This window comes from Cupressus sempervirens, chromosome 2 (assembly GCF_028749045.1).
Source record: "Cupressus sempervirens isolate cs-2001-9-10 chromosome 2, ASM2874904v1, whole genome shotgun sequence".
NCBI lineage: Eukaryota > Viridiplantae > Streptophyta > Pinopsida > Cupressales > Cupressaceae > Cupressus > Cupressus sempervirens.
The window spans coordinates 38,335,061-38,355,464 of record NC_143119.1 but is presented as its reverse complement, the minus strand read 5'-3'; the positions used below and the strand labels follow the sequence as shown (position 1 = coordinate 38,355,464).

The 20,404-nt window shown below is 37.0% G+C and overlaps 2 pseudogenes; both read left to right on the top strand.

The window, feature by feature from the left end:
- The first annotated feature begins 9,441 nt into the window (after positions 1-9,441).
- LOC149570953 (elongation factor 1-alpha pseudogene) lies at positions 9,442-10,071 on the top strand (annotated as a pseudogene).
- A 7,712-nt stretch (positions 10,072-17,783) lies between these two features.
- On the top strand, positions 17,784-18,125 carry LOC149570952 (elongation factor 1-alpha pseudogene; annotated as a pseudogene).
- Positions 18,126-20,404: the final 2,279 nt, after the last annotated feature.

Genomic DNA, 20,404 nt, shown 5'->3' with positions numbered 1-20,404 from the left:
AAATTCTTGCAAGCTCAATTAACTTTTCCTCCAATCTGTTAGCAAGGTTTTTCTTTTTTTCTTCTAACATAGCCTTATCTTCAATGGCTCTTTTCTTTTGTTCAGTCACTTCAGAAAGCATCATGTCTTAAGATTCTTGTTCAATCTTGAGAGTTTTGATCTCCTCTACTTGAGCTCTATTCTTCTCCATCAGGTTTTCTATTACTACATCAAACTCCTTGGAATCATAATTTGCAAATACTTTTGAGGTGTCAATCTCCTTGTACTATGTATCATTCTCACCTATGACAATCTCTCTTCTTCTTTTTAGGGACTTCCTCAATTCTTCCCTGGTTTCATCTAAAGAATGTAGAATGAGATCTATCTCAACCTCTTGGTTCTCTATGATCTTGCCAAGTTTGTAGACTTTCATTTCTAGATCTTTTCTTCAAATTTTAAGGCTTCTCCTTAGAAGAACAAGGCTCTGATATTAATTGTTGGAATTTAAAAATAGGAAGATTTACTTTTGAGAGGGGTGGGTGAATCAAAAGTAACACATTTTAACCCCTAAAACCTTTAACTAAGATTATTCACGTGCATCTAACATATCTAACTAACATGAAAATAAATACATGCATGAAAATAGGCAACACAAGATTTGATCATCGAGAAAACCTTCAAAAATGAGAAGGTAAAACTGGGGTGGGGATGACACCCACAACTTATCATTGCAACATTATGTAACTAGTTAAGGTTACAAATTTTGATCACTTTCAATGGTCTACCCTATGAAAGGTCTGCCTTGTTAAAGGCTTTACACCTTGTTAAAAGTGACCTATCTAAAGGATTTACAAACATTCACTTGGAATGTCACCCTGTTAAAGGATTTAACACCTTGTTAAAGGTCTACAAAATAGCTATTAAGCCAACCTATCTTCATAGGATTTTCATTCTCCTAATATAATGGCTAGAAATTATAGTAGAATGTGTTGATCTGATGACTTACAATCTTCAATTGCTGATTCCAAATCCTTGTTTTATTCTATCAGATATGATCCTTCTTGATCTAATTTATTTCTGTTTGAAGTGCATATACTCTATTCTTGATCAACTAATTCTGCAATGTTGTTATGCCTCTAAGTATTCTCACCCCTTTGCTAGCATTCACACATGCATTCCCACATGACCTCTTACTCTTCCATATGACATTGAATTATGAGGTTTCAACCTCCTTATAAAGGCTTCAAGACTTAGGGTTAGGTATGAATCTACGATTGAGATTCATCCATCTTTTTCTGCTCAATTCTTTCCATATTTCTTGATTGGTTGCATGCTCTCTTCATTTTTCTAATTGGTTGTCTACTAATTTCATAGGGAATGTAAAATATTATATCTTATCTTTTAGATCCTTCAAGATTCATCTTGAGTCAGCTCAAAAATAATTTACATCTAAGTTTGTGAAGGCACAAACTCATATGTTGACTCTATGTTACTTGACACTTACTGATTGCTGATGCTCGACACATGTAGGATTTCTATTTTTCTTAGCTCCTATAGTAACTCTGTCTTGCTTAGCTCCTATACTTTTCTCGACACCTATATTGATGTAGGAGCATCCAGAAGTATAAGGGGAATCCTATGTCACCCAAAAAAATATACCTAGACTTAGTTTATGTTTTATGTGTTTTCATTTCTAGATACCCATTTGGGTCAAATGAAAGTTTTGACTCTCACAGTTTCACTATTAGTGTTGTGGGTTATAGTTTCTAAGAACCTTGGGATATGTGTAAATGCGAGAAAAATAGGACTATGTAATTGAGCCATAATTATGGTGAGTTAGAATGTGTAAATTAGAGAGATGATTATAATTGTAAATTGCAACATTCTAGAAAAAGAATCATCAAAAGGCCCCACGGTTTGAAAGATATTGCAGTTTGAACACTCTAAGAAATTTTTGGAAATATAAAAAGTTCATCAATCGGAGCTACGGTTCAAAAGTTATGCCTCTCAAAAGTTTGGCTACCAGTTCTAGATTCTTCTAATTTTGCACCGACTTCTAATGCAACTTTTGGAGCCTTCTATTTTGGTGTTGGATGCCAATTGGCACTTTCTTGAATGTATTCCTAATCCTTAACCCTTCGAGATCTATTTAAAAACATTTCTGGCTTTGTAAAAGGTAGTTCAGAGTGGAGTTTGAGAGAAGGTACTGGGAGAAGAAATTATCTCCAAATTTATATTATTGTAAGCCCATATGACATGTTTTGGAGTCTATTTTCTCTGTACTAAGTGTATTGGCATATTTTCATAGTTAATAAAGTTTTCTATTTCCTATTGTGTCCATTCTATTCTTGGGCTTGACTCCATCAAGTGGTATCAGAGCAGGTTTTCCTAAGTGCGTAGACAGAGCACCGACTGAGAGGTAGCTTGCACTAGGACTGTGTGGTTGTGGGTTTGAATTAAGAAGATTCATCCACAAAGAGAGTGTGGTGGACAGATTGGAGCTATTAATCTTGAGGAGGTTAGGTCCCTCCAAAGGCAGGTTCAAACATTGTAGGAGGAGCTCCGTAGAGGAACAAATGTTGCTATAGGTAATGAAAGTGAGGACAACAATGAAGAAGAATAAATTGGATAGGAAGGGAAAGTTGAAGGGGAACTTCTAAATCAAGTAGAGGAGAGGGTTTTTAGGGGAATTACTAAGTTTGGAAAAAGGCCTACAATTGATGTGGATGTATTTTCAAGAAATCTGAAACTGGATGAGTTGATCGACTGGATCAATGAACTGGAGGCATACTTTGAGTATGAGGATATCAGAGACTTAGATACGGTTAAGTTTTTAAAGGCCAAACTAAAAAGCCATGCCAAAATCTAGTGGCAAGAGGTTCAATTGGAAAGAAATAGAAGAGGAAAGGAGGAGATCACAAGGTGGAAAAACTAAAGAAGCAGTTCATTCCTATTGACTATGACCTTGATTTGTTTAAGAAGATGCATAGGTTAAAGCAAGCAAGAAAATTAGTCCAAGAATATAAAAAGGAGTTTTACCAATTTTTTATTAGAGTAAGGCATTCAGAAGCAAATAAGGAGAAGGTTGCTTGTTATATCAGTGGGTTGCAACCTAGCATCTAGGAGGAATTAAGTCTGGTAAGAATAACCAGTGTTGAGGAGGCATACTAGTTTTCCCTGCGAGTTGAAGAGAAGCTAAATAAAAGGTTTGAAGGGAGACAAAGTGGGTGTAGTAAAGGAGGAAGGGGTAGTGGTAGGTCATCTAGAGGCCAAAACGAGACCCAAAAGAAAAATAAATATGTGGGTACTAGCAAGAACCAGAAGAATGAAGGTTTCAACCACCCCCGTGATTAAGACTTTGGAGATCAGAGAGGAAGAGGTAGAGGTCATGGACAAGGTTCAGGAAGAGGAATTTTTTTTGGTACCTTTTTAGATTTTAATGAAGAAGGTCACTGTGCCTTTGAATTCCCTCAATGACAAGGAAGGATAGATAGGAGAGTTGAGGGTCAAGCTATGCTTGCTCATGTGGATGAGGATGCATAGTCATCACATTTAGAGGATGCAAAAAGAGGAGAGACTTTAGTTAATGAAAGGGTCCTACTAAGTGGTGAGATTAAACTAGGACAAAGGAGGAGTCTATTTCATACCAGGTGCAAGTGTGAGGATAAATGTTGTGATGTGATCATTGATGGTGGTAGCACTAAAAACTTGGTGTCAGAGGAGATGGTCTCTAAGCTGAAGCTCAAGAGGGAGAAACACCCCCAGCCCTATTGGATCGCTTGGCTGAAGGATGATTATAAGGTCCTAGTAAGTGAACCATGTTTAGTGAAGGCTAAAATTGGGAGTTAACGTGATGAAGTTCTCAACGATATTATTCCAATGCATGTCTACCATCTATTGTTGGGAAGACCATGGCAGTTTGATAGGCATGCAATACATGATGGTTGTGCAAACACATACTCTATAATAAAGGATGGAGTTTGCCACAAACTAAAGCCCATGATAAAGGAAGGGGAAAAGGTATGCAATAATGCTAGGATCTATCTTGTCTATGGAAGAAAGTTTTTAGATGGCATGAAACATCAGCGTATGTGTTATGCTTTGATTCCTATAAAAAATAAGGAAGGTAGTAGTGAAATACCACTTGAAGTTTTAGATTTATTAAGTGAGTTTGGAGATATCACCTTTGATAATGTTCCAGAAGGATTGCCACCAGTAAGGAAAATTAGTCATCAGATAGTTTTAATCCCTGGAGCTAGTTTTCCTAACAAGGCTGCTCATAGGATGACTCCTAGTGAAACTGAGAAGCTATTGAGGAAGGGTTTGATTTGAGAGAGTCTGAATCCATGTGCAGTATCTATAGTATTGGCACCAAAGAAGGATGGAGAGTGGAGAATGTGTACAAACTCTCAAGCTATAAACCAGATAACCATCAAGTATTAGTTTCCTTTGCCAAGAATGGATGATCTTATGGACTGCTTGAGTGGAGCTCAGTATTTCACAAAGATAGATCTCAAGAGTGGCTATCACCAAATACATATATGAGAAGGAGATGAGTGGAAAACTACCTTCAAGACCAAGGAGGGTCTTTATGAGTGGCTAGTCATGACCTTTGGATTGATGAACACCCCAAGGACCTTCATGCGGCTTATGAATGAGGTACTTAAGAAGTTCTTGGGAAAATTTGTTATTGTTTATTTGGAAGAGATTTTAATTTTTAGCAAGAATTTGAAAGAACATTTATTGCATATTCATAGTATCCTTGAAAGGCTGAGGGAAGAGAAATTATTAATTAATCTAAAGAAGTTTAGCTTTGTTGAAAAGGAGTTAGTCCACTTGGGGTTTGTTGTATCACCTAAAGGTCTCAAAATGGATCTAAAGAAGGTAAAAGCCATCTTCGAATGGCCTACTCCAAGGTTTTCTACTGAGGTAAGATGATTTCATGGTTTGGTTAGTTTTTACAGGAAGCTCATTAAGAATTTCAATGGAATTTGTGCACCCTTGACTGACACAATAAGAGGGGATAGAAAAGACTTCAAATGGACTGCGACAGTTGCGAGAAGTTTTGAATTGCTGAAGAAGGTGAAAAAAAAACCTGTGTTGGCACTTCCTAATTTTAGTAAGGTGTTGCAAGTGGATTTTGATGCTAGTGGCAGTGCTATTGGGGCTGTATTGAGCCAAGAAGGTAAGCCTATTGCATATTTTAGTGAAAAATTGAATGTTGCAAAGAAGAAGTATTATGTTTATGATCAAGAGTTCTATGCAATAGTTTGGGCCTTAAAGAAATGGAGGCATTATTTATTGCCAAAGGAATTTGTTTTATATACTGATCATCAGGCATTATAGTACGTAAATAGCCAAGGTAAATTGAACCAGAGGCATATGAAGTGGGTAGAGTTTTTGCAGAGCTATACATTTGTGTTGAAGCATAGAAGTGGAAAGTCTAATAGGGTTGCAGATGCATTAAGTAGGAGGCAGTTGTTGCTTATAGTAATGTAGGTTGAAGTAGTTGGGTTTGATGAACTCAAGAATCTGTACCCTAAGGATCCTGATTTTACTAAAGCATGGAAGGATTGTAAAGAACTTGTTGCTGTAGATAGAACCAAGTGGCTAGATTATTTGATTCAAGATGTTATGTTGTTCAAGGGCAGTCAATTGTGCATTCCAAGCAGTTCCATGAGGGAAAATTTGATTAAGGAGAAACACAGTGGAGGGATGGTAGGACATTTTGGTCGAGATAAGACCATTGCCATTCTTAGAGAACATTATTTTTGATCTCAAATGTCACAGGATGTGAAGAAGTTTTAATAGAGTTGTCAGGTTTGTCAAGCAGCCAAGGGATTTAGTCACAATACTAGACTATATCAGCCATTGCCTATTCCATCAAAGCCATGGGAGGACATAAGTATGGATTTTGTTCTTGGATTGCCGAGGACACAAAAGGGTAATGACTTAGTATTTTTGGTGGTTGATAGGTTGTCCAAAATGGCACATTTTATTCCATGCCACAAAACTCATGATGTCGTCCATATTGTAGACTTGTTTTTCAGAGAGGTGGTAAGACTACATGGTCTCCCAAGGAGTATAGTTTCTGACAGAGATCTAAATTTGTGGGGTATTTCTGGAGAACATTATGGAATAAGTTGAGAACAGATTTGAAGTTTAGTTCTACACATCACCTGCATACTAACAAATAGACTGAAGTGGTAAATAGAAGCCTAGGCAATTTGCTAAGATGTTTAGTTGGTAATAAGCCCAAGGGATGGGATTTGATTCTACCACAAGTAGAATTTTCTTACAATAACTCTATAAATAGGAGTACTGGTAGATCACCATTCCAAATTGTATATTGAAGTAGCCCAAGGACTATACTAGAATTGAGCAAGATGGAGCAAGGGGAGAGGACAAGTGTTGAAGCAAAAGAATTTGCTGAACATATCAAGCATCTACATGAGGAGGTCCAGGCACACATTACCAAGATGAATTAATAGTATAAAGCTAGGGCTGATCAAAGGAGAAGACATAAGGAGTTCCAAGTAGGGGATCTAGTCATGGTACACTTAAGAAAAGAAAGATTTCCAGTAGGTACTTACAACAAGTTGAAGATGAAGAAATTTGGCCCCTGCAAAGTTCTGAAGAAACATGACTTAGGAAATGCATACGAGGTGGAGTTGCCAGATGGAATTCACATTTCTCCTATCTTCAACATTGCAAACTTAATAGAGTATCATGATGATGGTGTAGATGAGGGGTTGACACTGGAGTCATGTCCAATTCCTAGTTCTAAGAAGGAGGAGATAGAAGAGATTCTAGATAGTTGTGTGGGTAGGAGTACTAGAAATAGGAAGTATGAATAGTACGGGTCTAGTTAAGTGGAAACGATAGTCAATCTAAGAGAGTAAGAGTACGATATGGGAGAGAGAGAGAGAGAGTAGAGAGGGAGAGAGTCAGAGAGAGATAGTAGGTGGTGGGAGAGGGAGTGGGAGTGAAAGAGCAGGGGAATGAGAGTGTGTCTAGGAGATCTAGAGAGTAGGGGATGGGAGAGGGGAGAGAGAGAGTAGGGGATGGGGGAGAGAGAGTAGGCAGTGGGAGAGGGAGTGGGAGAGGGAGAGAGAGATGGGGAATGGGATTGTGTGTAAGAGAGACAAAGTAGGGGATGGGAGAGAGTGTGAGAGTGTGAAAGAGAGTAGGGGGTGGAAGAGAGAGCTCTTACAAGATGGGAGAGAGAGAGAGAGTGAGAATAGGGGATGGAAGAGAGTGTGAGAGAGAGTAAGAGTAGGGGATGGGAGAGAGAGGGTAGAGAGGGGGAGAGAGAGTGAGAGAGAGAGAGATAGTAGGTGGTGGGAGAGGGAGTGGGAGAGGGGGAGAGAGAGTGGGATGGGAGTGTGTGTGAGAGATATAGAGAGTAGGGGATGGGAGAGGCAAGAGAGAGGGGGAATAGGAGTGGGTATCTGTAAAAGAGAGAGTTTAGGATATGGGAGAGGGGAGAGAGAGAGTAGCCAGAGAGAGTGAGTAGTAGATAGGAGAGAGAGACTAGATGGTGGGAGAGTAAGTGGGAGAAGGAGAGAGAGGGGGGATGGGAATGTGTGTAAGAGAGAGAGTAAGGGCTAGGTGAGAGTGTGAGAGCATGAGAGAGAGTAAGGGGTGGCAAAGAGAGAATGCGATGGGAGAGAGAGTGAGAGTAGGGGATGGGAGAGAGTGTGAGAGAGTAGGCAGATGGGAGAGAGAGTGAGACTAAGGGATGGTGTTGGGATGAAAATTTACATGCTTCATTTTTAGTCCCATTTTAAAATTTTGAAAAATCATGCCCTTAAACGCTTTTAAAAGTGCATTTGTACTCGACTGTACCTATGAGGCCCTAGAGGTGTTCAATGTTTCTAACACCCTGCATTCAGCCTATCTAAGCATTTCATGATGATAAACTATCATTCAGAGTCATTTGGCGAAGTCCTATTTTGAGCTAACGTCAAATCTGCATTTTTACCATGAGTCAAATAGTGATAGGAGGCTGTGTTTGAATCTTAATATTTCACACCCAGAATTGCATCATGACCTACCACTTTAGGAGCATCTAGTGTCCATACCTGAGAACCTATGTTTCAGATTTTGAGTCATTTCAAATTCATTTGACTAGGTTTTGAATCCCTCAAAGTTGGTAGTTTACTATTTTCACACATTTGCAAATTCCACACATTTCTAGGAAGCCCTATTTGACCTATAATAACTTTTGACCAGTTGATTTGAATGCTAAAATTCCTTTTGCGTTGCATTATAGACATTAGAAACTTGTCATGTTTCAAGTTTTAGCTCTTGAAAAATCCGTTTGATCTATTTTCAAACATGATTCCAAATGGAATTTCTAAAGTTTTACTGGTGTCAATATTTGTAGATTGACTGGAACCCCTGTTCGTGACATCATATCTCCTGATCTGTGATACATGAGATCAAATGGTTTGTTTCCCTGTGTTTTATATTGAAAATGCTACAAGTGTGCTAGTTTTCAAATCTTGATGAATTTGTTTGCATACTTTTCCAAGGTCTTTCCATTTGTAAAAATCTTTATCTTGTCATTGTTTCTTGTCCTACAAATCTAGGTAACCAACTTCAGATGCTCGCCAAATTCGTCCCATGACTTTTCATGAGCCCAATTCATAGATTTATATTCACCTCATGACAAAGAACTAATGCCCCAATTTTCATCTTCCCAAGTGTCAGTTTGCCTAGTTTTCAAAACCAAATCCGAACCTAGTTTGTTGTTTTCTGACTTGTTTACTTGCAAGTAATTCTGAGAAGGCAACTTTAACGAAAAATATCTTTCAACTGGGAATTCATCATGACACAAGATTCAACAGGGTAAAAGTATGTCGAATAGAGAGTCAGTGTGCTAGTTTTCAGAGCTCAGTCAGCAGTTCGAGTTAGTTCTTAAGGCTAGTCAACAGACCTCCTAGCGCAAAAGTGATAGTTTGTAGATAAGTGGGTAAATGAGCTTTTAATGATCAAATTAGTGCTCAAAATCAATTTCAGTTAGTTCAAGATGTTCAGTTGATCAGTTTGGGGTATTAGTTGTCCAAAAACGGTATTTTTTTTTTGTCAGACCCACTTTGGGGCCCGACTAATTCCACCAGGCAAAAGTGAAATGATATTTGAGGGTTGATTTTAATGTGATAATGAAATATATGCATATCAATGGTCTGAGTTTTAAAAGGTATGCAAGATTGCATTAATGATGATAAATGAGTATTTTGATCGAAGGTTTGTCTTCTGAGCCATCCATATTCTTTTCCATGAGTTTACAAGATTTTAAAAGCATAATTAGAGCATTGGTCGAAGAGATCATTCCTTGTAGATGGCCACTTAAAAAAAAACATCCACATGTGTGTTAAGTTTAAAAGGGGAAAGTTGCTAAGATGAACAAGAGGTCATTCCAATATGCTTGGATGCTTGATAAACTAAAGGTTGAGCATGCATGCGTTATCACCATTGATATTGCTATGTGGAAGTTTGAGACCACAAGGTACTACTGCACTATGATTGATGCTCCTGGCCATCATGATTTCATTAAGAACATGATCACTGGAACATCCTAGGCTGATTGTGTAGTGTTGATTATTGATTCAAAAACTAGAGGCATTTCCTAGTGATAATGTGGGATTTAATGTCAAGAATGTTGCTGTGAATGATCGCAAGAGAGGATATGTGGCCTCTGAATCAAAGAATGACCTTGCCAAGGAGGCTGCTAATTTCACAACTCAAGTTATCATCATCAACCATCTAGGCCAAATTGGAAATGGGTATGCACCAGTACTGGATTGCAACACATGCCACATTGTTGTGAAGTTTTCTGAGATCATGACCAAGGTTGACAGATGATCTGGCAAGGAGCTTGAGAAGGAACCAAAGTTCCTTAAAAATGGTGAGGCCAGATTTGTCAAGATGATTCCAATCGAGCCAATGGTTGTGGAGGCATTCTCTGAATACCCACCATTGGGTCATTTTACTGTAATGGACAGGCAACAAACTATTTTTTTTGGTGTCATCAAGGCTGTGGAGAAAAAGAAGCTTCACATTGCCAAGGATGGGAGTTTTAGGTAGAGAGAACATTAAAAAGCAGCCCCACACGCCTAAAATGGAATCCAAAAATTGATAACGCAGCATGTGCAGGTGAGGGAGGCGTCCATCATGCCAAAGAGACATTCCACATAAAGGGAAGTCCACGTCAATCAAAGGTCAAAGATTCATGCCAAAGACAGAGTAAGTTGGCTAGGAAACAAGCCACGAGCAGAGAAAAGTCTAGGCCCACGATAGGGACTATGAAGCAATAAAAGAAGTGTTTAAATTTCATCAAGCCACAAAAAAAAGGGAGGCACCATGCCCATGATATAAAAGGAAAATCAAGCTCATGCAAAGAGTAGGGGTAGTATCAATATCACGCCACGCATCATGAATCACAAGAGACCAGTGCAGCAATGAGAGACTTCACTGATGGAGAGAGATCATGCAAAAATCAAGAGAGCCATGTCAGCATGTGAAGATGAAATATACAAACATCCACTCATTTCATGTGAGCAGGAACATGCTAAGTTAGAGACAAAAGAACCCACGCACTGATCAAAGAAAGCTGCCAAAATCACATACAAAGGAAGACACCCAGGCTAGAGAGAGCCACATTTTTGAAATGAGTGGAGGCAATAATCAAGTAGCCAGTCCCCAGAGACTTCCACGCTCCAGAACAAGAAGGCAAGTAGGTTTTAAAAGCCCCACACAATGGAATGAAGGCAAAGGAGAGTTAAAAAGTAAAACCAATACAAATTCTTTATCCCATATTCACTGTGTGGGAGTGTTTTGAAATCTTTAAATACAACAAGACACAAAGCCAAGGTGTCTATAAGACAATGGCCTTTTCAAGGTAACGCTTGGCCTAGTGGTGTGGCCCATGGGACTAAAGACTATATATTTTCACGCCCGACATAAGGAAAGCTCGCATATGAGCGTGAGATAATTTTGAAGACTCTCTGATCTTACACTTGAGTGTATGAGTGAAGATTGAAAATTGAAGGCTTCTGATCATATGCTAAAGAAAGCCACTTGTAAGAGCGTAAAAAAAATTTTGAGCTTCTCTGGTGCTACGTTCGAGGCCATAAGAACGTAAAGGGAAATGTTTAGCATAAGGATGTGAGGCAAATTTCAAAAGGCTTCATTCTTACCTTTTAGAGGCAGTGTAAAGGTGGAAATGGAGTTGTTAAAGGGTCTCATGCTTACGTTCAAGCCCGTAAGAACATAAAGGGCATCCTTCAGTGTGAAAATGTAAATAAAATTTCATATGCTCATGATCTCACAGGAAATAAGAACATTGTGGATAAAGGGAATTAATTAATTATTAATTAATTAATATTTTCAAAAGTCACAGGCAATCAGGATCTGACACATGGCGATAGTAGATTGAGGAAGACAAAAAAGTGGAAATTCAGATGATTTCAAATGCATGAATGGATTAAAATGAAAAATTGAAATATTTTGAATTGTTATATAGTCCAAACTATATACTTTAAAAAAAAAATCATTTTAATGTTATGTTCTCAATCCAGGGGTTTGTTTTTCAAACTACCAGAGCAGGGGTGATTTTTATCAGTAGTAGGCAGTGCAATATACCATTGGAACTGGGAGAATCCAAATTTTCCATATATGGAGTCAGATTATGCATAGGTATTCACTAGTTCATGCTATAAGAAGTTTTACAAATTCTGGGGCATTCTCAGTAGAATGAGTAGAATTCAGCATGAAGCATTAGGATCAGATAAAAGGTAGATATGAAGGCTTGCTGAAGTCTGGATGTGAAGAAAATCGATTCTAAATGGTTTTCTTGGCTTTTAGAAGTCATTTTTTTTTAAATTGATTTTTCAGTTTCACCATGAGTAAAAATCAAGAATCAAATTAATTGTTTGTTCAATTATAGTTTAAGATATTTGATGCTTTTGGAGCCATAACTGATTGAAGATTTGATTCACTAGTTGAGGAGAGAAGAAAGAAGTTTTTTAGTTACTAAGAGAGGGAATTTCAAGTGGATAGATGTAAGTTGCATATCAAATCCAACAATTCACCTTTCTCTATATCTTTTTATTTTTCTTCCATCGTAGGGGTTGGAATTTTGGAAAGTTTCTCTGAATGGAAACACTTAGCAGAATTGGCCCTAGAATTGATGAATTCTGGATGGAAGATCTGGGATGTGCTGTTTTGAGACCATGAAGCCTTGCTTTGGCTATGATACCCCCTTCCCATCCCATCAGTTTCTCATTCCTGCCATTTTCTCTCTTGTATGACAGCATATTTTATTCTACAGTCTGATTTATTAGGTGATTTGTGAGTTAATTTCATGCATTTTCATGTATTATTTCAAGGAAATAAATACAAAGAATAGCAAGGGTTTAGTTTCAGTTTAAATCTTTTCTCCATTCTCAGTTGATCTGTGATGTTTTATGATCTTTGAACAAAGAGTGTAGTTCATTTTTGTAGTCCCTTAAGGCTGTATGTTGTTTCATTGTTGTTGATGATTCAAAAAATTGTGTAAATGCTTCAGAGATTCAATAGGGTTGTAGGTGTATTGAGAAGAATATTAGGTAAGAATGAGATTTGAAATGAACATTGATGTCTATTTGCAAGGTTAATGGATAGATCACATATCTGAATATATGAATAAGTATCAGATATCGAAATGCATGAGGGAGATTCATGAATTTTCCTAATGGATTAGGCACTAATCAGATACAAGGTCATTAAGTTGTTTTCCATGCATGGTTTTCATCCGCTTTCCCCCACCCACATAAAATCAAAATCAAAATCATCTTTACAATTTATGTTAAAGGACCTAATTGTTTAACCCTCACTCAGCTTGTGAATATTCTAGATCTGCATTTAGCTACTACAAATCTGTGTCATTTCATGAGTTACTAGGAAATATAAGGGTTTCATCTGCTTAATAGATTCAGGGATATGTTTTCGCACTAGTACGGTATCAATTGAATCTGAGGTCTACCTGCCTAGGTTTAGTAGAGCCTGAAGAAGAAGAAGGGTCATGCCTTATAGTTGGCCTTGTGTCTGAAATGATATGTTGATAATGGAAGTTAGTTGTCCCTAGATGTGTCATATTCTCATGGGGATAATTGAAAACCCTCTAGTATTTTCAAACACCAACAAAATGGTAGCTCGGCTGGGGAGTTGTATTGAATGAATCTGAATGATAAACAATCCTTGATAATTTAAAGAAGATTCAATACAATAGGAAGGATATACTACACTAGTAGGGTTGTGTGAGGTTTTTACCATTTCTTTGCTGATGTTTTATGTTCCCCAGTTTAAAAGCTTTATTCATGGACAACAACATGTTGTGAAGTTGGATGTAAATTGTGTTCTATGACTTTTATAAATCTATCTTCAATCAATTCAGTCTTTGCAATGTTGTTGAGAAAGTTTTAGAGTCAAGAAACAATTTATAAAGTGTATTTTGTTTTCAAGATGTTAGTGATCTACAATTTTTTCCTACATTGAAGGTTTGGTTCAGATTTGTCAAGTGACAAATTATGTTTTATTTCTCACATGAGTGAATGGTGACTCTCAAATCTCTATACCAGTTGTTCCTAGTTGATTTCATTGCAAAATTTTGAAAGACTTTCAGTTGTATGGGCAGATCTAAAGTTTTTGAAGGTTCTTGAAACGGAAGTTTTAAATTCTTGACAAAGTTTATGTATTTGTTTGTATCTGCTGAAGAAATTCATTTCAAAGGGTGAATCACTATTGTGATTCCATTTTCCTCTTCAAGGAGGTGGCAGATCTAAAAAGGATTCTATCAGTGGTGTGAAGGGTTTCATGTTTTCACCTATGCAAATCAATAGATCAAAGGTTTTATACAGGAATACATAAAGGTATTTTCAATTTTCATATATGTGCATTTCATGAAAATTGAATGATAGAAATGGTTGCCTCCATCCAGTGTTTTAGCACTAAGAAACAGAGGTGGGATTTTTAAAAAAAAATCTTAAGAAACAGATTTTGAGTTTGGATATGCTGAGTTAGAAAATCTTCATGCGGAGATTGCTAGATTAGAAAGAGAAGATCATTATAATCTAGTTGTCATATTAAGAAGTAGAATTGGTGGTGTTGAGGGTCTTGATGGATTGCAAATTTACATGAAGTTCAAATCCATAGTGATGAATCTTCATGAGTCCTATAGACCAAAGAAGTCTTCATGGCCAATGTTTCTCTTAGAAATTTTTACACCGCATTCGGTTGATTGGCTAGAGGAGGCAAGATTCCAAAATATTATTAAATTTCATGATATTATCATAGAATTTGAATGTGAGTTAGAGGCTATTGAGTCTAATGTTAGTGAATGTGATGAGTCTGTTCAAAGTGATATAGAAAATGAAGAGTCTCATCTTTATGAATCAGAGGATTGTAACTAGTAGTTTGATAATATGCATAATGTTAGTTCATCTTCTTATGATGATGAGTATACAAAAGAAGAATAGTGTAGCAGTAATGATAATATTTCTTCTAATGATGAATGCGTTTGTGTTGAGATGCTGGTTGTTAAGGTGTTGTCTCAGGAAGAAGAATTATGTGGTGATCAGATTTCTAATTTTTCAAAATTTATTACTAACAAGTCTACTGTTACAAATTTGTCAAGCTATCTGGATAATGATCTAATCCAAGGAGAACAAACTAGGGATGAAATCTTTCTAAGTGTTGATGAGATTTCTGATTTGTTGGCTCACGATTTTGAAAGGTATGCTAACCAATCTAAGGATGCTTGTGTTTTGACACATTATGAAAATTCATGTGGTGAAGTCATTTTCCCTAAGTATGATGTTGAGAAAGATGTAGTTTTAGAATGTGCTATCTCAGGTTTGGGGGGTGTATGTGATAGTAATTTGTATGTCAATGCACATCATCACTTCTATGAAGAGAATGAAAATAAAGAGATAAGAGTTGTTGCTGATTCAATGTTTTCCTATTTTCATAAGGTTTAGGTAAGTTCAGATAGCTCATGTGATAAGAGAAATAGTAATGAAATGGTTTATCCTAGTGAGCTATTTGAGAAAGAATTTGATACAGATCAGTACATTCTAGGCACACAATTTCATGATAATTCTTATGATTTAAGATCTAATCACTTGTTGGAATATGAAGAAAATGTAGCATATATTCAATCTAATATATGGTGTACTGATGTTGCAAGTGAGGATAAATCAGATTTTCCATACTCTTCATATTCGGAGGCACAAGGTGAGTTACCATCTGATTCATGTAACTCGTTCAATGAAGTAGAATATCAAGCTTTTGTGTTTCTGGTTGAAGGAATCCATGACTTTGTCAGTAATGATGAATTTTAGTTTGATTTCAGTTGTTATGATCATGCTGATTCATATTTTCATAGTCATCAAGATGAAGAGAGCATGTCTGATTTTTATACGCACTATGGAAGTAATGATAGTAGTTTTGTTTTGCCTAACGAAGTGATTGAAAGTGTTGATGTGTTGGGTGAAACAAATGAAAATGAGAATTTCAGTTTACCTTAGGATGATGTAAATGAAAATAAGGTATATGAAAGAGGCAAAATATTCTAAAACTTTTCAGTGGCCTGGGGCCATCCCTTGTATATAGTAGTTGTAGATTTCCCTGCTTTCAATAAAGCTGTTCGAGAGAAGTTTTGAAGTCAGGTGTGTGGTTTGCTTCTCCCAAAGATCTAAATCCTTGCCATGCCTACAAGGGGCATGCATCCCAAAATAGAGCCTTTTTTGGGACGAAAAATTACATGCTTCATTTTTAGTCCCATTTTAAAATTTTGAAAAATCACGCCCTTAAATGCTTTTAAAAGTGCATTTGTACCTGGCTATACCTATAAGGCCCTAGAGGTGTTCAATGTTTCTAACACCCTGCATTCAGCCTGTCTAAGTGTTCCATGATGATAAACTGTCATTTAGAGTCATTTGGCGAAGTCATGTTTTGAGCCAATGCCAAAGCTGCATTTTTACCATGAGTCAAACAACAATAGGAGGTTTTGTTTGCATCTTAATATCTCACACCTAGAATTACGTCATGACCTACCACTTTGGGAAAGTCTAGTGTCCATATACAAGAACCTATGTTTCAGATTTTGAGTCCTTTTGAATCCGTTTAACTAGATTTTGAGTCCCTCAAAGTTGGCAGTTTACTGTTTTCACACATTTGCAAATTCCACACATTTTTGGGAAGCCTTGTTTGACCTGTAATAAATTTTGACCAATTGAAACGAATGAAAAAATTCCTTTTGTGTTACATTATAGATTTTAGAGACTTGTCATGTTTCAAGTTTCAGCTCTTAATGAATCTGTTTGACCAGTTTTCAAACACGATTCCAAATGGATTTTCTAAAGTTTTACTAGTGTCAATATTTGCAGATTAACTGGAACCCCTGTTCGTGATGTCATATCTCCTGATCCGTGATAGGTGAGATCAAATGGTTTGTTTCCCTATGTTCTATAATAAAAATACTACAAGTATGCTAGTTTTCAAATCTTGACAAATTCACTTGCATACCTTTTGAAGGTCTTTCCATTTGTAAAAATCATTATCTTGTCATTGTTTCCTATCTTGCAAATCCAAGTAGCCAACTTCACATGCTTTCCAAATTGGTCCCATGATTCCTCATGAGCCCAACTCATAGATTTATATTCACCTCATGACAAAGAAATAATTCCCCAATTTTCATCTTCCCAAGTGTCAGTTTGCCTAGTTTTCAAACCCAAATCCACACCTAGTTTGTTGTTTCCTGACTTGTTTACTTGCAGGTAATTCTGAGAAGGCAACATTAACGAAAAATATCTTTCAACTGGGAATTCATCATGAGATGATATTCAATAGGGTAAAAGCATGTGGAATAGAGAGTCAGTGTGCCAATTTTTAGAGCCTAGTCAGAGGTTCGGGTCAGCTCTTAAGGCCACTTAACAGATCTCCTGGGGCAAAAGTGATAGTTTGCAGATAAGTGGGTAAATGAGCTTTTAATGATAAAATTAGTGCTCAACATCAATTTCAATTAGTTCAAGATGTTTAGTTAGTCAGTTTGGGGTATTAGTTGTCTAGAAATGAAATTGTTTTTAGTCAGACCCGCTTTGGGGCCTGACTAATTCCACCAGGCAAAAGTGAAGTGATATTTGAGGGTTGATTTTAATGTGATAATGAAATATATGCATATCAGTGGTCTGGGTTTTGAAAGGTATGCAAGATTGCATTAGTGATGATAAATGAGTATTTTGATAGGAGGTTTGTCTTCTAAGCCATCCATATTCTTTTCCATGAGTTTATGGGATGTTAAAAGCATAATTAGAGCATTGGTCGAAGAGATCATTCCTTGTAGATGGCCACTTAAAAAAAAATCCACATGTGTGTTCAAATTTAAAAGGGGGAAGCTGTTGAGATGAACAAGAGGTCATTCAAGTATGCTTGGATGCTCGATAAACTAAAGGCTGAGCATGAACATGGTGTCACCATTGATATTGCTATTTGGAAGTTTGAGACCACAAGGTACTACTGCACTATGATTGATGCTCCTGGCCATCGTGATTTCATTAAGAATATGATTAGTGGAACATCCAAGGCTGATTGTGAAGTACTAGTTATTGATTCAACAACTGGAGGAATTGTCTGGTGATAATGTGGGATTCAATGTCAAGAATGTTGTTGTGAATAATCTCAAGAGAGGATATGTGGCCTCTGAATCCAAGAACAATCCCGCCAAGGAGGCTACTAATTTCACAATTCAAGTTATCATCATGAACCATCCAGGCCAAATTGGAAATGGGTATGCACCAGTATTGGATTTCCACATAGGCCACATTGCTGTGAAGTTTTCTGAGATCATGAACAAGGTTGATAGATGATCTAGCAAGGAGCTTGAGAAGGAACCAAAGTTCCTTAAAAATGGTGAGGTCAAATTTGTCAAGATGATTCCAATCGAGCCAATGGTTGTAGAGGCATTCTCTGAATGCCCACCATTCGGTCATTTTGTTGTAAGGGACATGCGATAGACTGTTGCGGTTGGTGTCATCAAGGCTGTGGAGAAAAAGAAGCTTTACGTTGCCAAGGACGAGAGTTTTAAGCAAAGACAACATTAAAAAGCAGCTTTGCATGCCTAAAAGGGAATCCAAACATTGATCACGCAGCATGTGCAGGTTAGGGAGGCATCCATCATGCCAAAGAGCCATCCCATGTAAAGGGAAGTCCATGTCAATCAAAGGTAAAAGATTCACACCAAAGACAGAGTAAGCCAGCTAGGAAACAAGCCACAGCTAAAGCAAAGTCCAGGCCCACGATAGGGACTATGAAGCAATAAAAGAAGCGTTTGAATTTCATCAAGCCACAAATAAAAAGGAGGCACCACGCCCATGACATAAAAGGAAACTCAAGCTCATGCAAAGAGCAAGGGAAATATCAATATCACACCACACATCATGAATCAAAGTAGACTAGCGCATCAAAGAGAGACTTTACTTATGGAGAGAGATCATGCCAAAATCAAGAGAGCCATGTCAGCACATGAAGATGAAATCTGTAAACATCCACACATTTCATGTGAGTAGGAACACGCTAAGTTAGAGACAAAAGAACCCACACATTGATCAAAGAAAGCTACCAAAATCACATATAGAGGAAGACATCCAAGCTAGAGAGAGCCAAATTTTTGAAATGAGTTGAGGCAATAAACAAGTAGCCAGTCTCCAGAGACTTCCATGCTCCAGAACAAGAAGGCAAGCGGGTTTTAAAAGCCCTACGCAATGGAAAGAAGGTAGAGGAGAGTTAAAAAGAAAAACCAATACAAATTCTTTATCCCATATTCATTTTGTGGGAGTGTTTTGAAATCTTTAAATATGACAAGACACAAAGCCAAGGTGTCTATAAGACAATGGCCTTTTCAAGGCAACGCTTGGCCCAATGGTGGGGCCTGCAAGACTAAAAAGACTATATATTTTGATACCTGACATAAGGAAAGCTCGCATATGAGCATGAGATAATTTCAAAGACTCTCTGGTCTTATGCTTGAGCGTATTAGTGAAGATTGAAAATTGAAGGCTTTCGATCATATGCTAAAGCAAGTCGCTCGTAAGAGTGTGAAACAAATTTTTAGCTTCTTCAATGCTATGTTTGAGGTTGTAAGAATGTAAAGGGAAATGTTTAGCATAAGGACGTGAGGAAAATTTCAAAAGGCTTTGGTCTTACATTTTAGAGGCATCGTAAAGGCAAAAATGGAGTTGTTAAAGGGTTCCACGCTTACGTTCAAGCCTATAATAATCTAAAGGGCATCCTTCATCATGAGAACATAAAGAAAATTTAATATGCTCACGATCTCATGGGAAATGAGAACATTGTGGATAAAGGGAATTAATTAATTATTAATTAATTAATATTTTCAAAAGTCACAGGCAATTAGGATCTGACACATGGTTGTAGTAGATTGAGGAAGACAAAAAAGTGGAAACTCAGATGATTTCTAATGCATGAATGGATTAAAATAAAAAATTGAAATATTTTGCATTGTTATATAGTCCAAACTATATAATTTTTAAAAAGATTCATTTTTAATGTTCTGTTCTCAGTCCAGGGGCTTGTTTTTCAAACTGCCATAATAGGGGTGTTTTTTATCAAAAGTAGGCTATGCAGTATACTGTTGGAACTAGGAGAATCCGAATTTTCCAAATATGGAGTTAGATTATGCACATGTATTCAATGGTTTATGCTATAAGTAGTTTTGCAAATTCTAGGGCATTCTCAGTGGAATGAGCAAAATTTAGCATGAAGCATCAGGATCAGATAAAAGGAAGATATGAAGGCTTGGTGAAGTTTGGATGTGAAGAAAGTTGATTCTAAATGGTTTTCTTGGCTTTCATAAGTCATTTTTTAAAACTAATTTTCATTTTCACCATGAGTAAAAATCAAGAATCAAATCAGTTGTTTGTTCAATCATAGTTTTAGATATTTAATGCTTTTGGAGCCATAACTGATTGAAGATTTGATTCACCAGTTGAGGAGAGAAGAAAGAGGTTGTTTAGTTACTAAGAGAGGGACTTTCAAGTAAAAAAAATTTAGTTGAGAGAATTCACCTTTGTCTATATCTTTCTATTTTTCTTCCATTGTAGGGGTTGGAATTTTGGAAAGTTTCTCTAAATGGAAACACTTAGCAAAATTGGCCCTGGAATTGATGAATTATGGATGGAAGATCTGGGATGTGTTGGTTCCAAACCATGAAGCCTTGCTTTGGCTATGATACCCCCTTCCCATCCCATCAGTTTCTCATTCCTACCATTTTCTCTCTTGTATGAAAGCATATGTTATTCTATAATCTATTTTATTAGGTGATTTGTGAGTGAATTTCATGCATTTTCATGTATTATTTCAA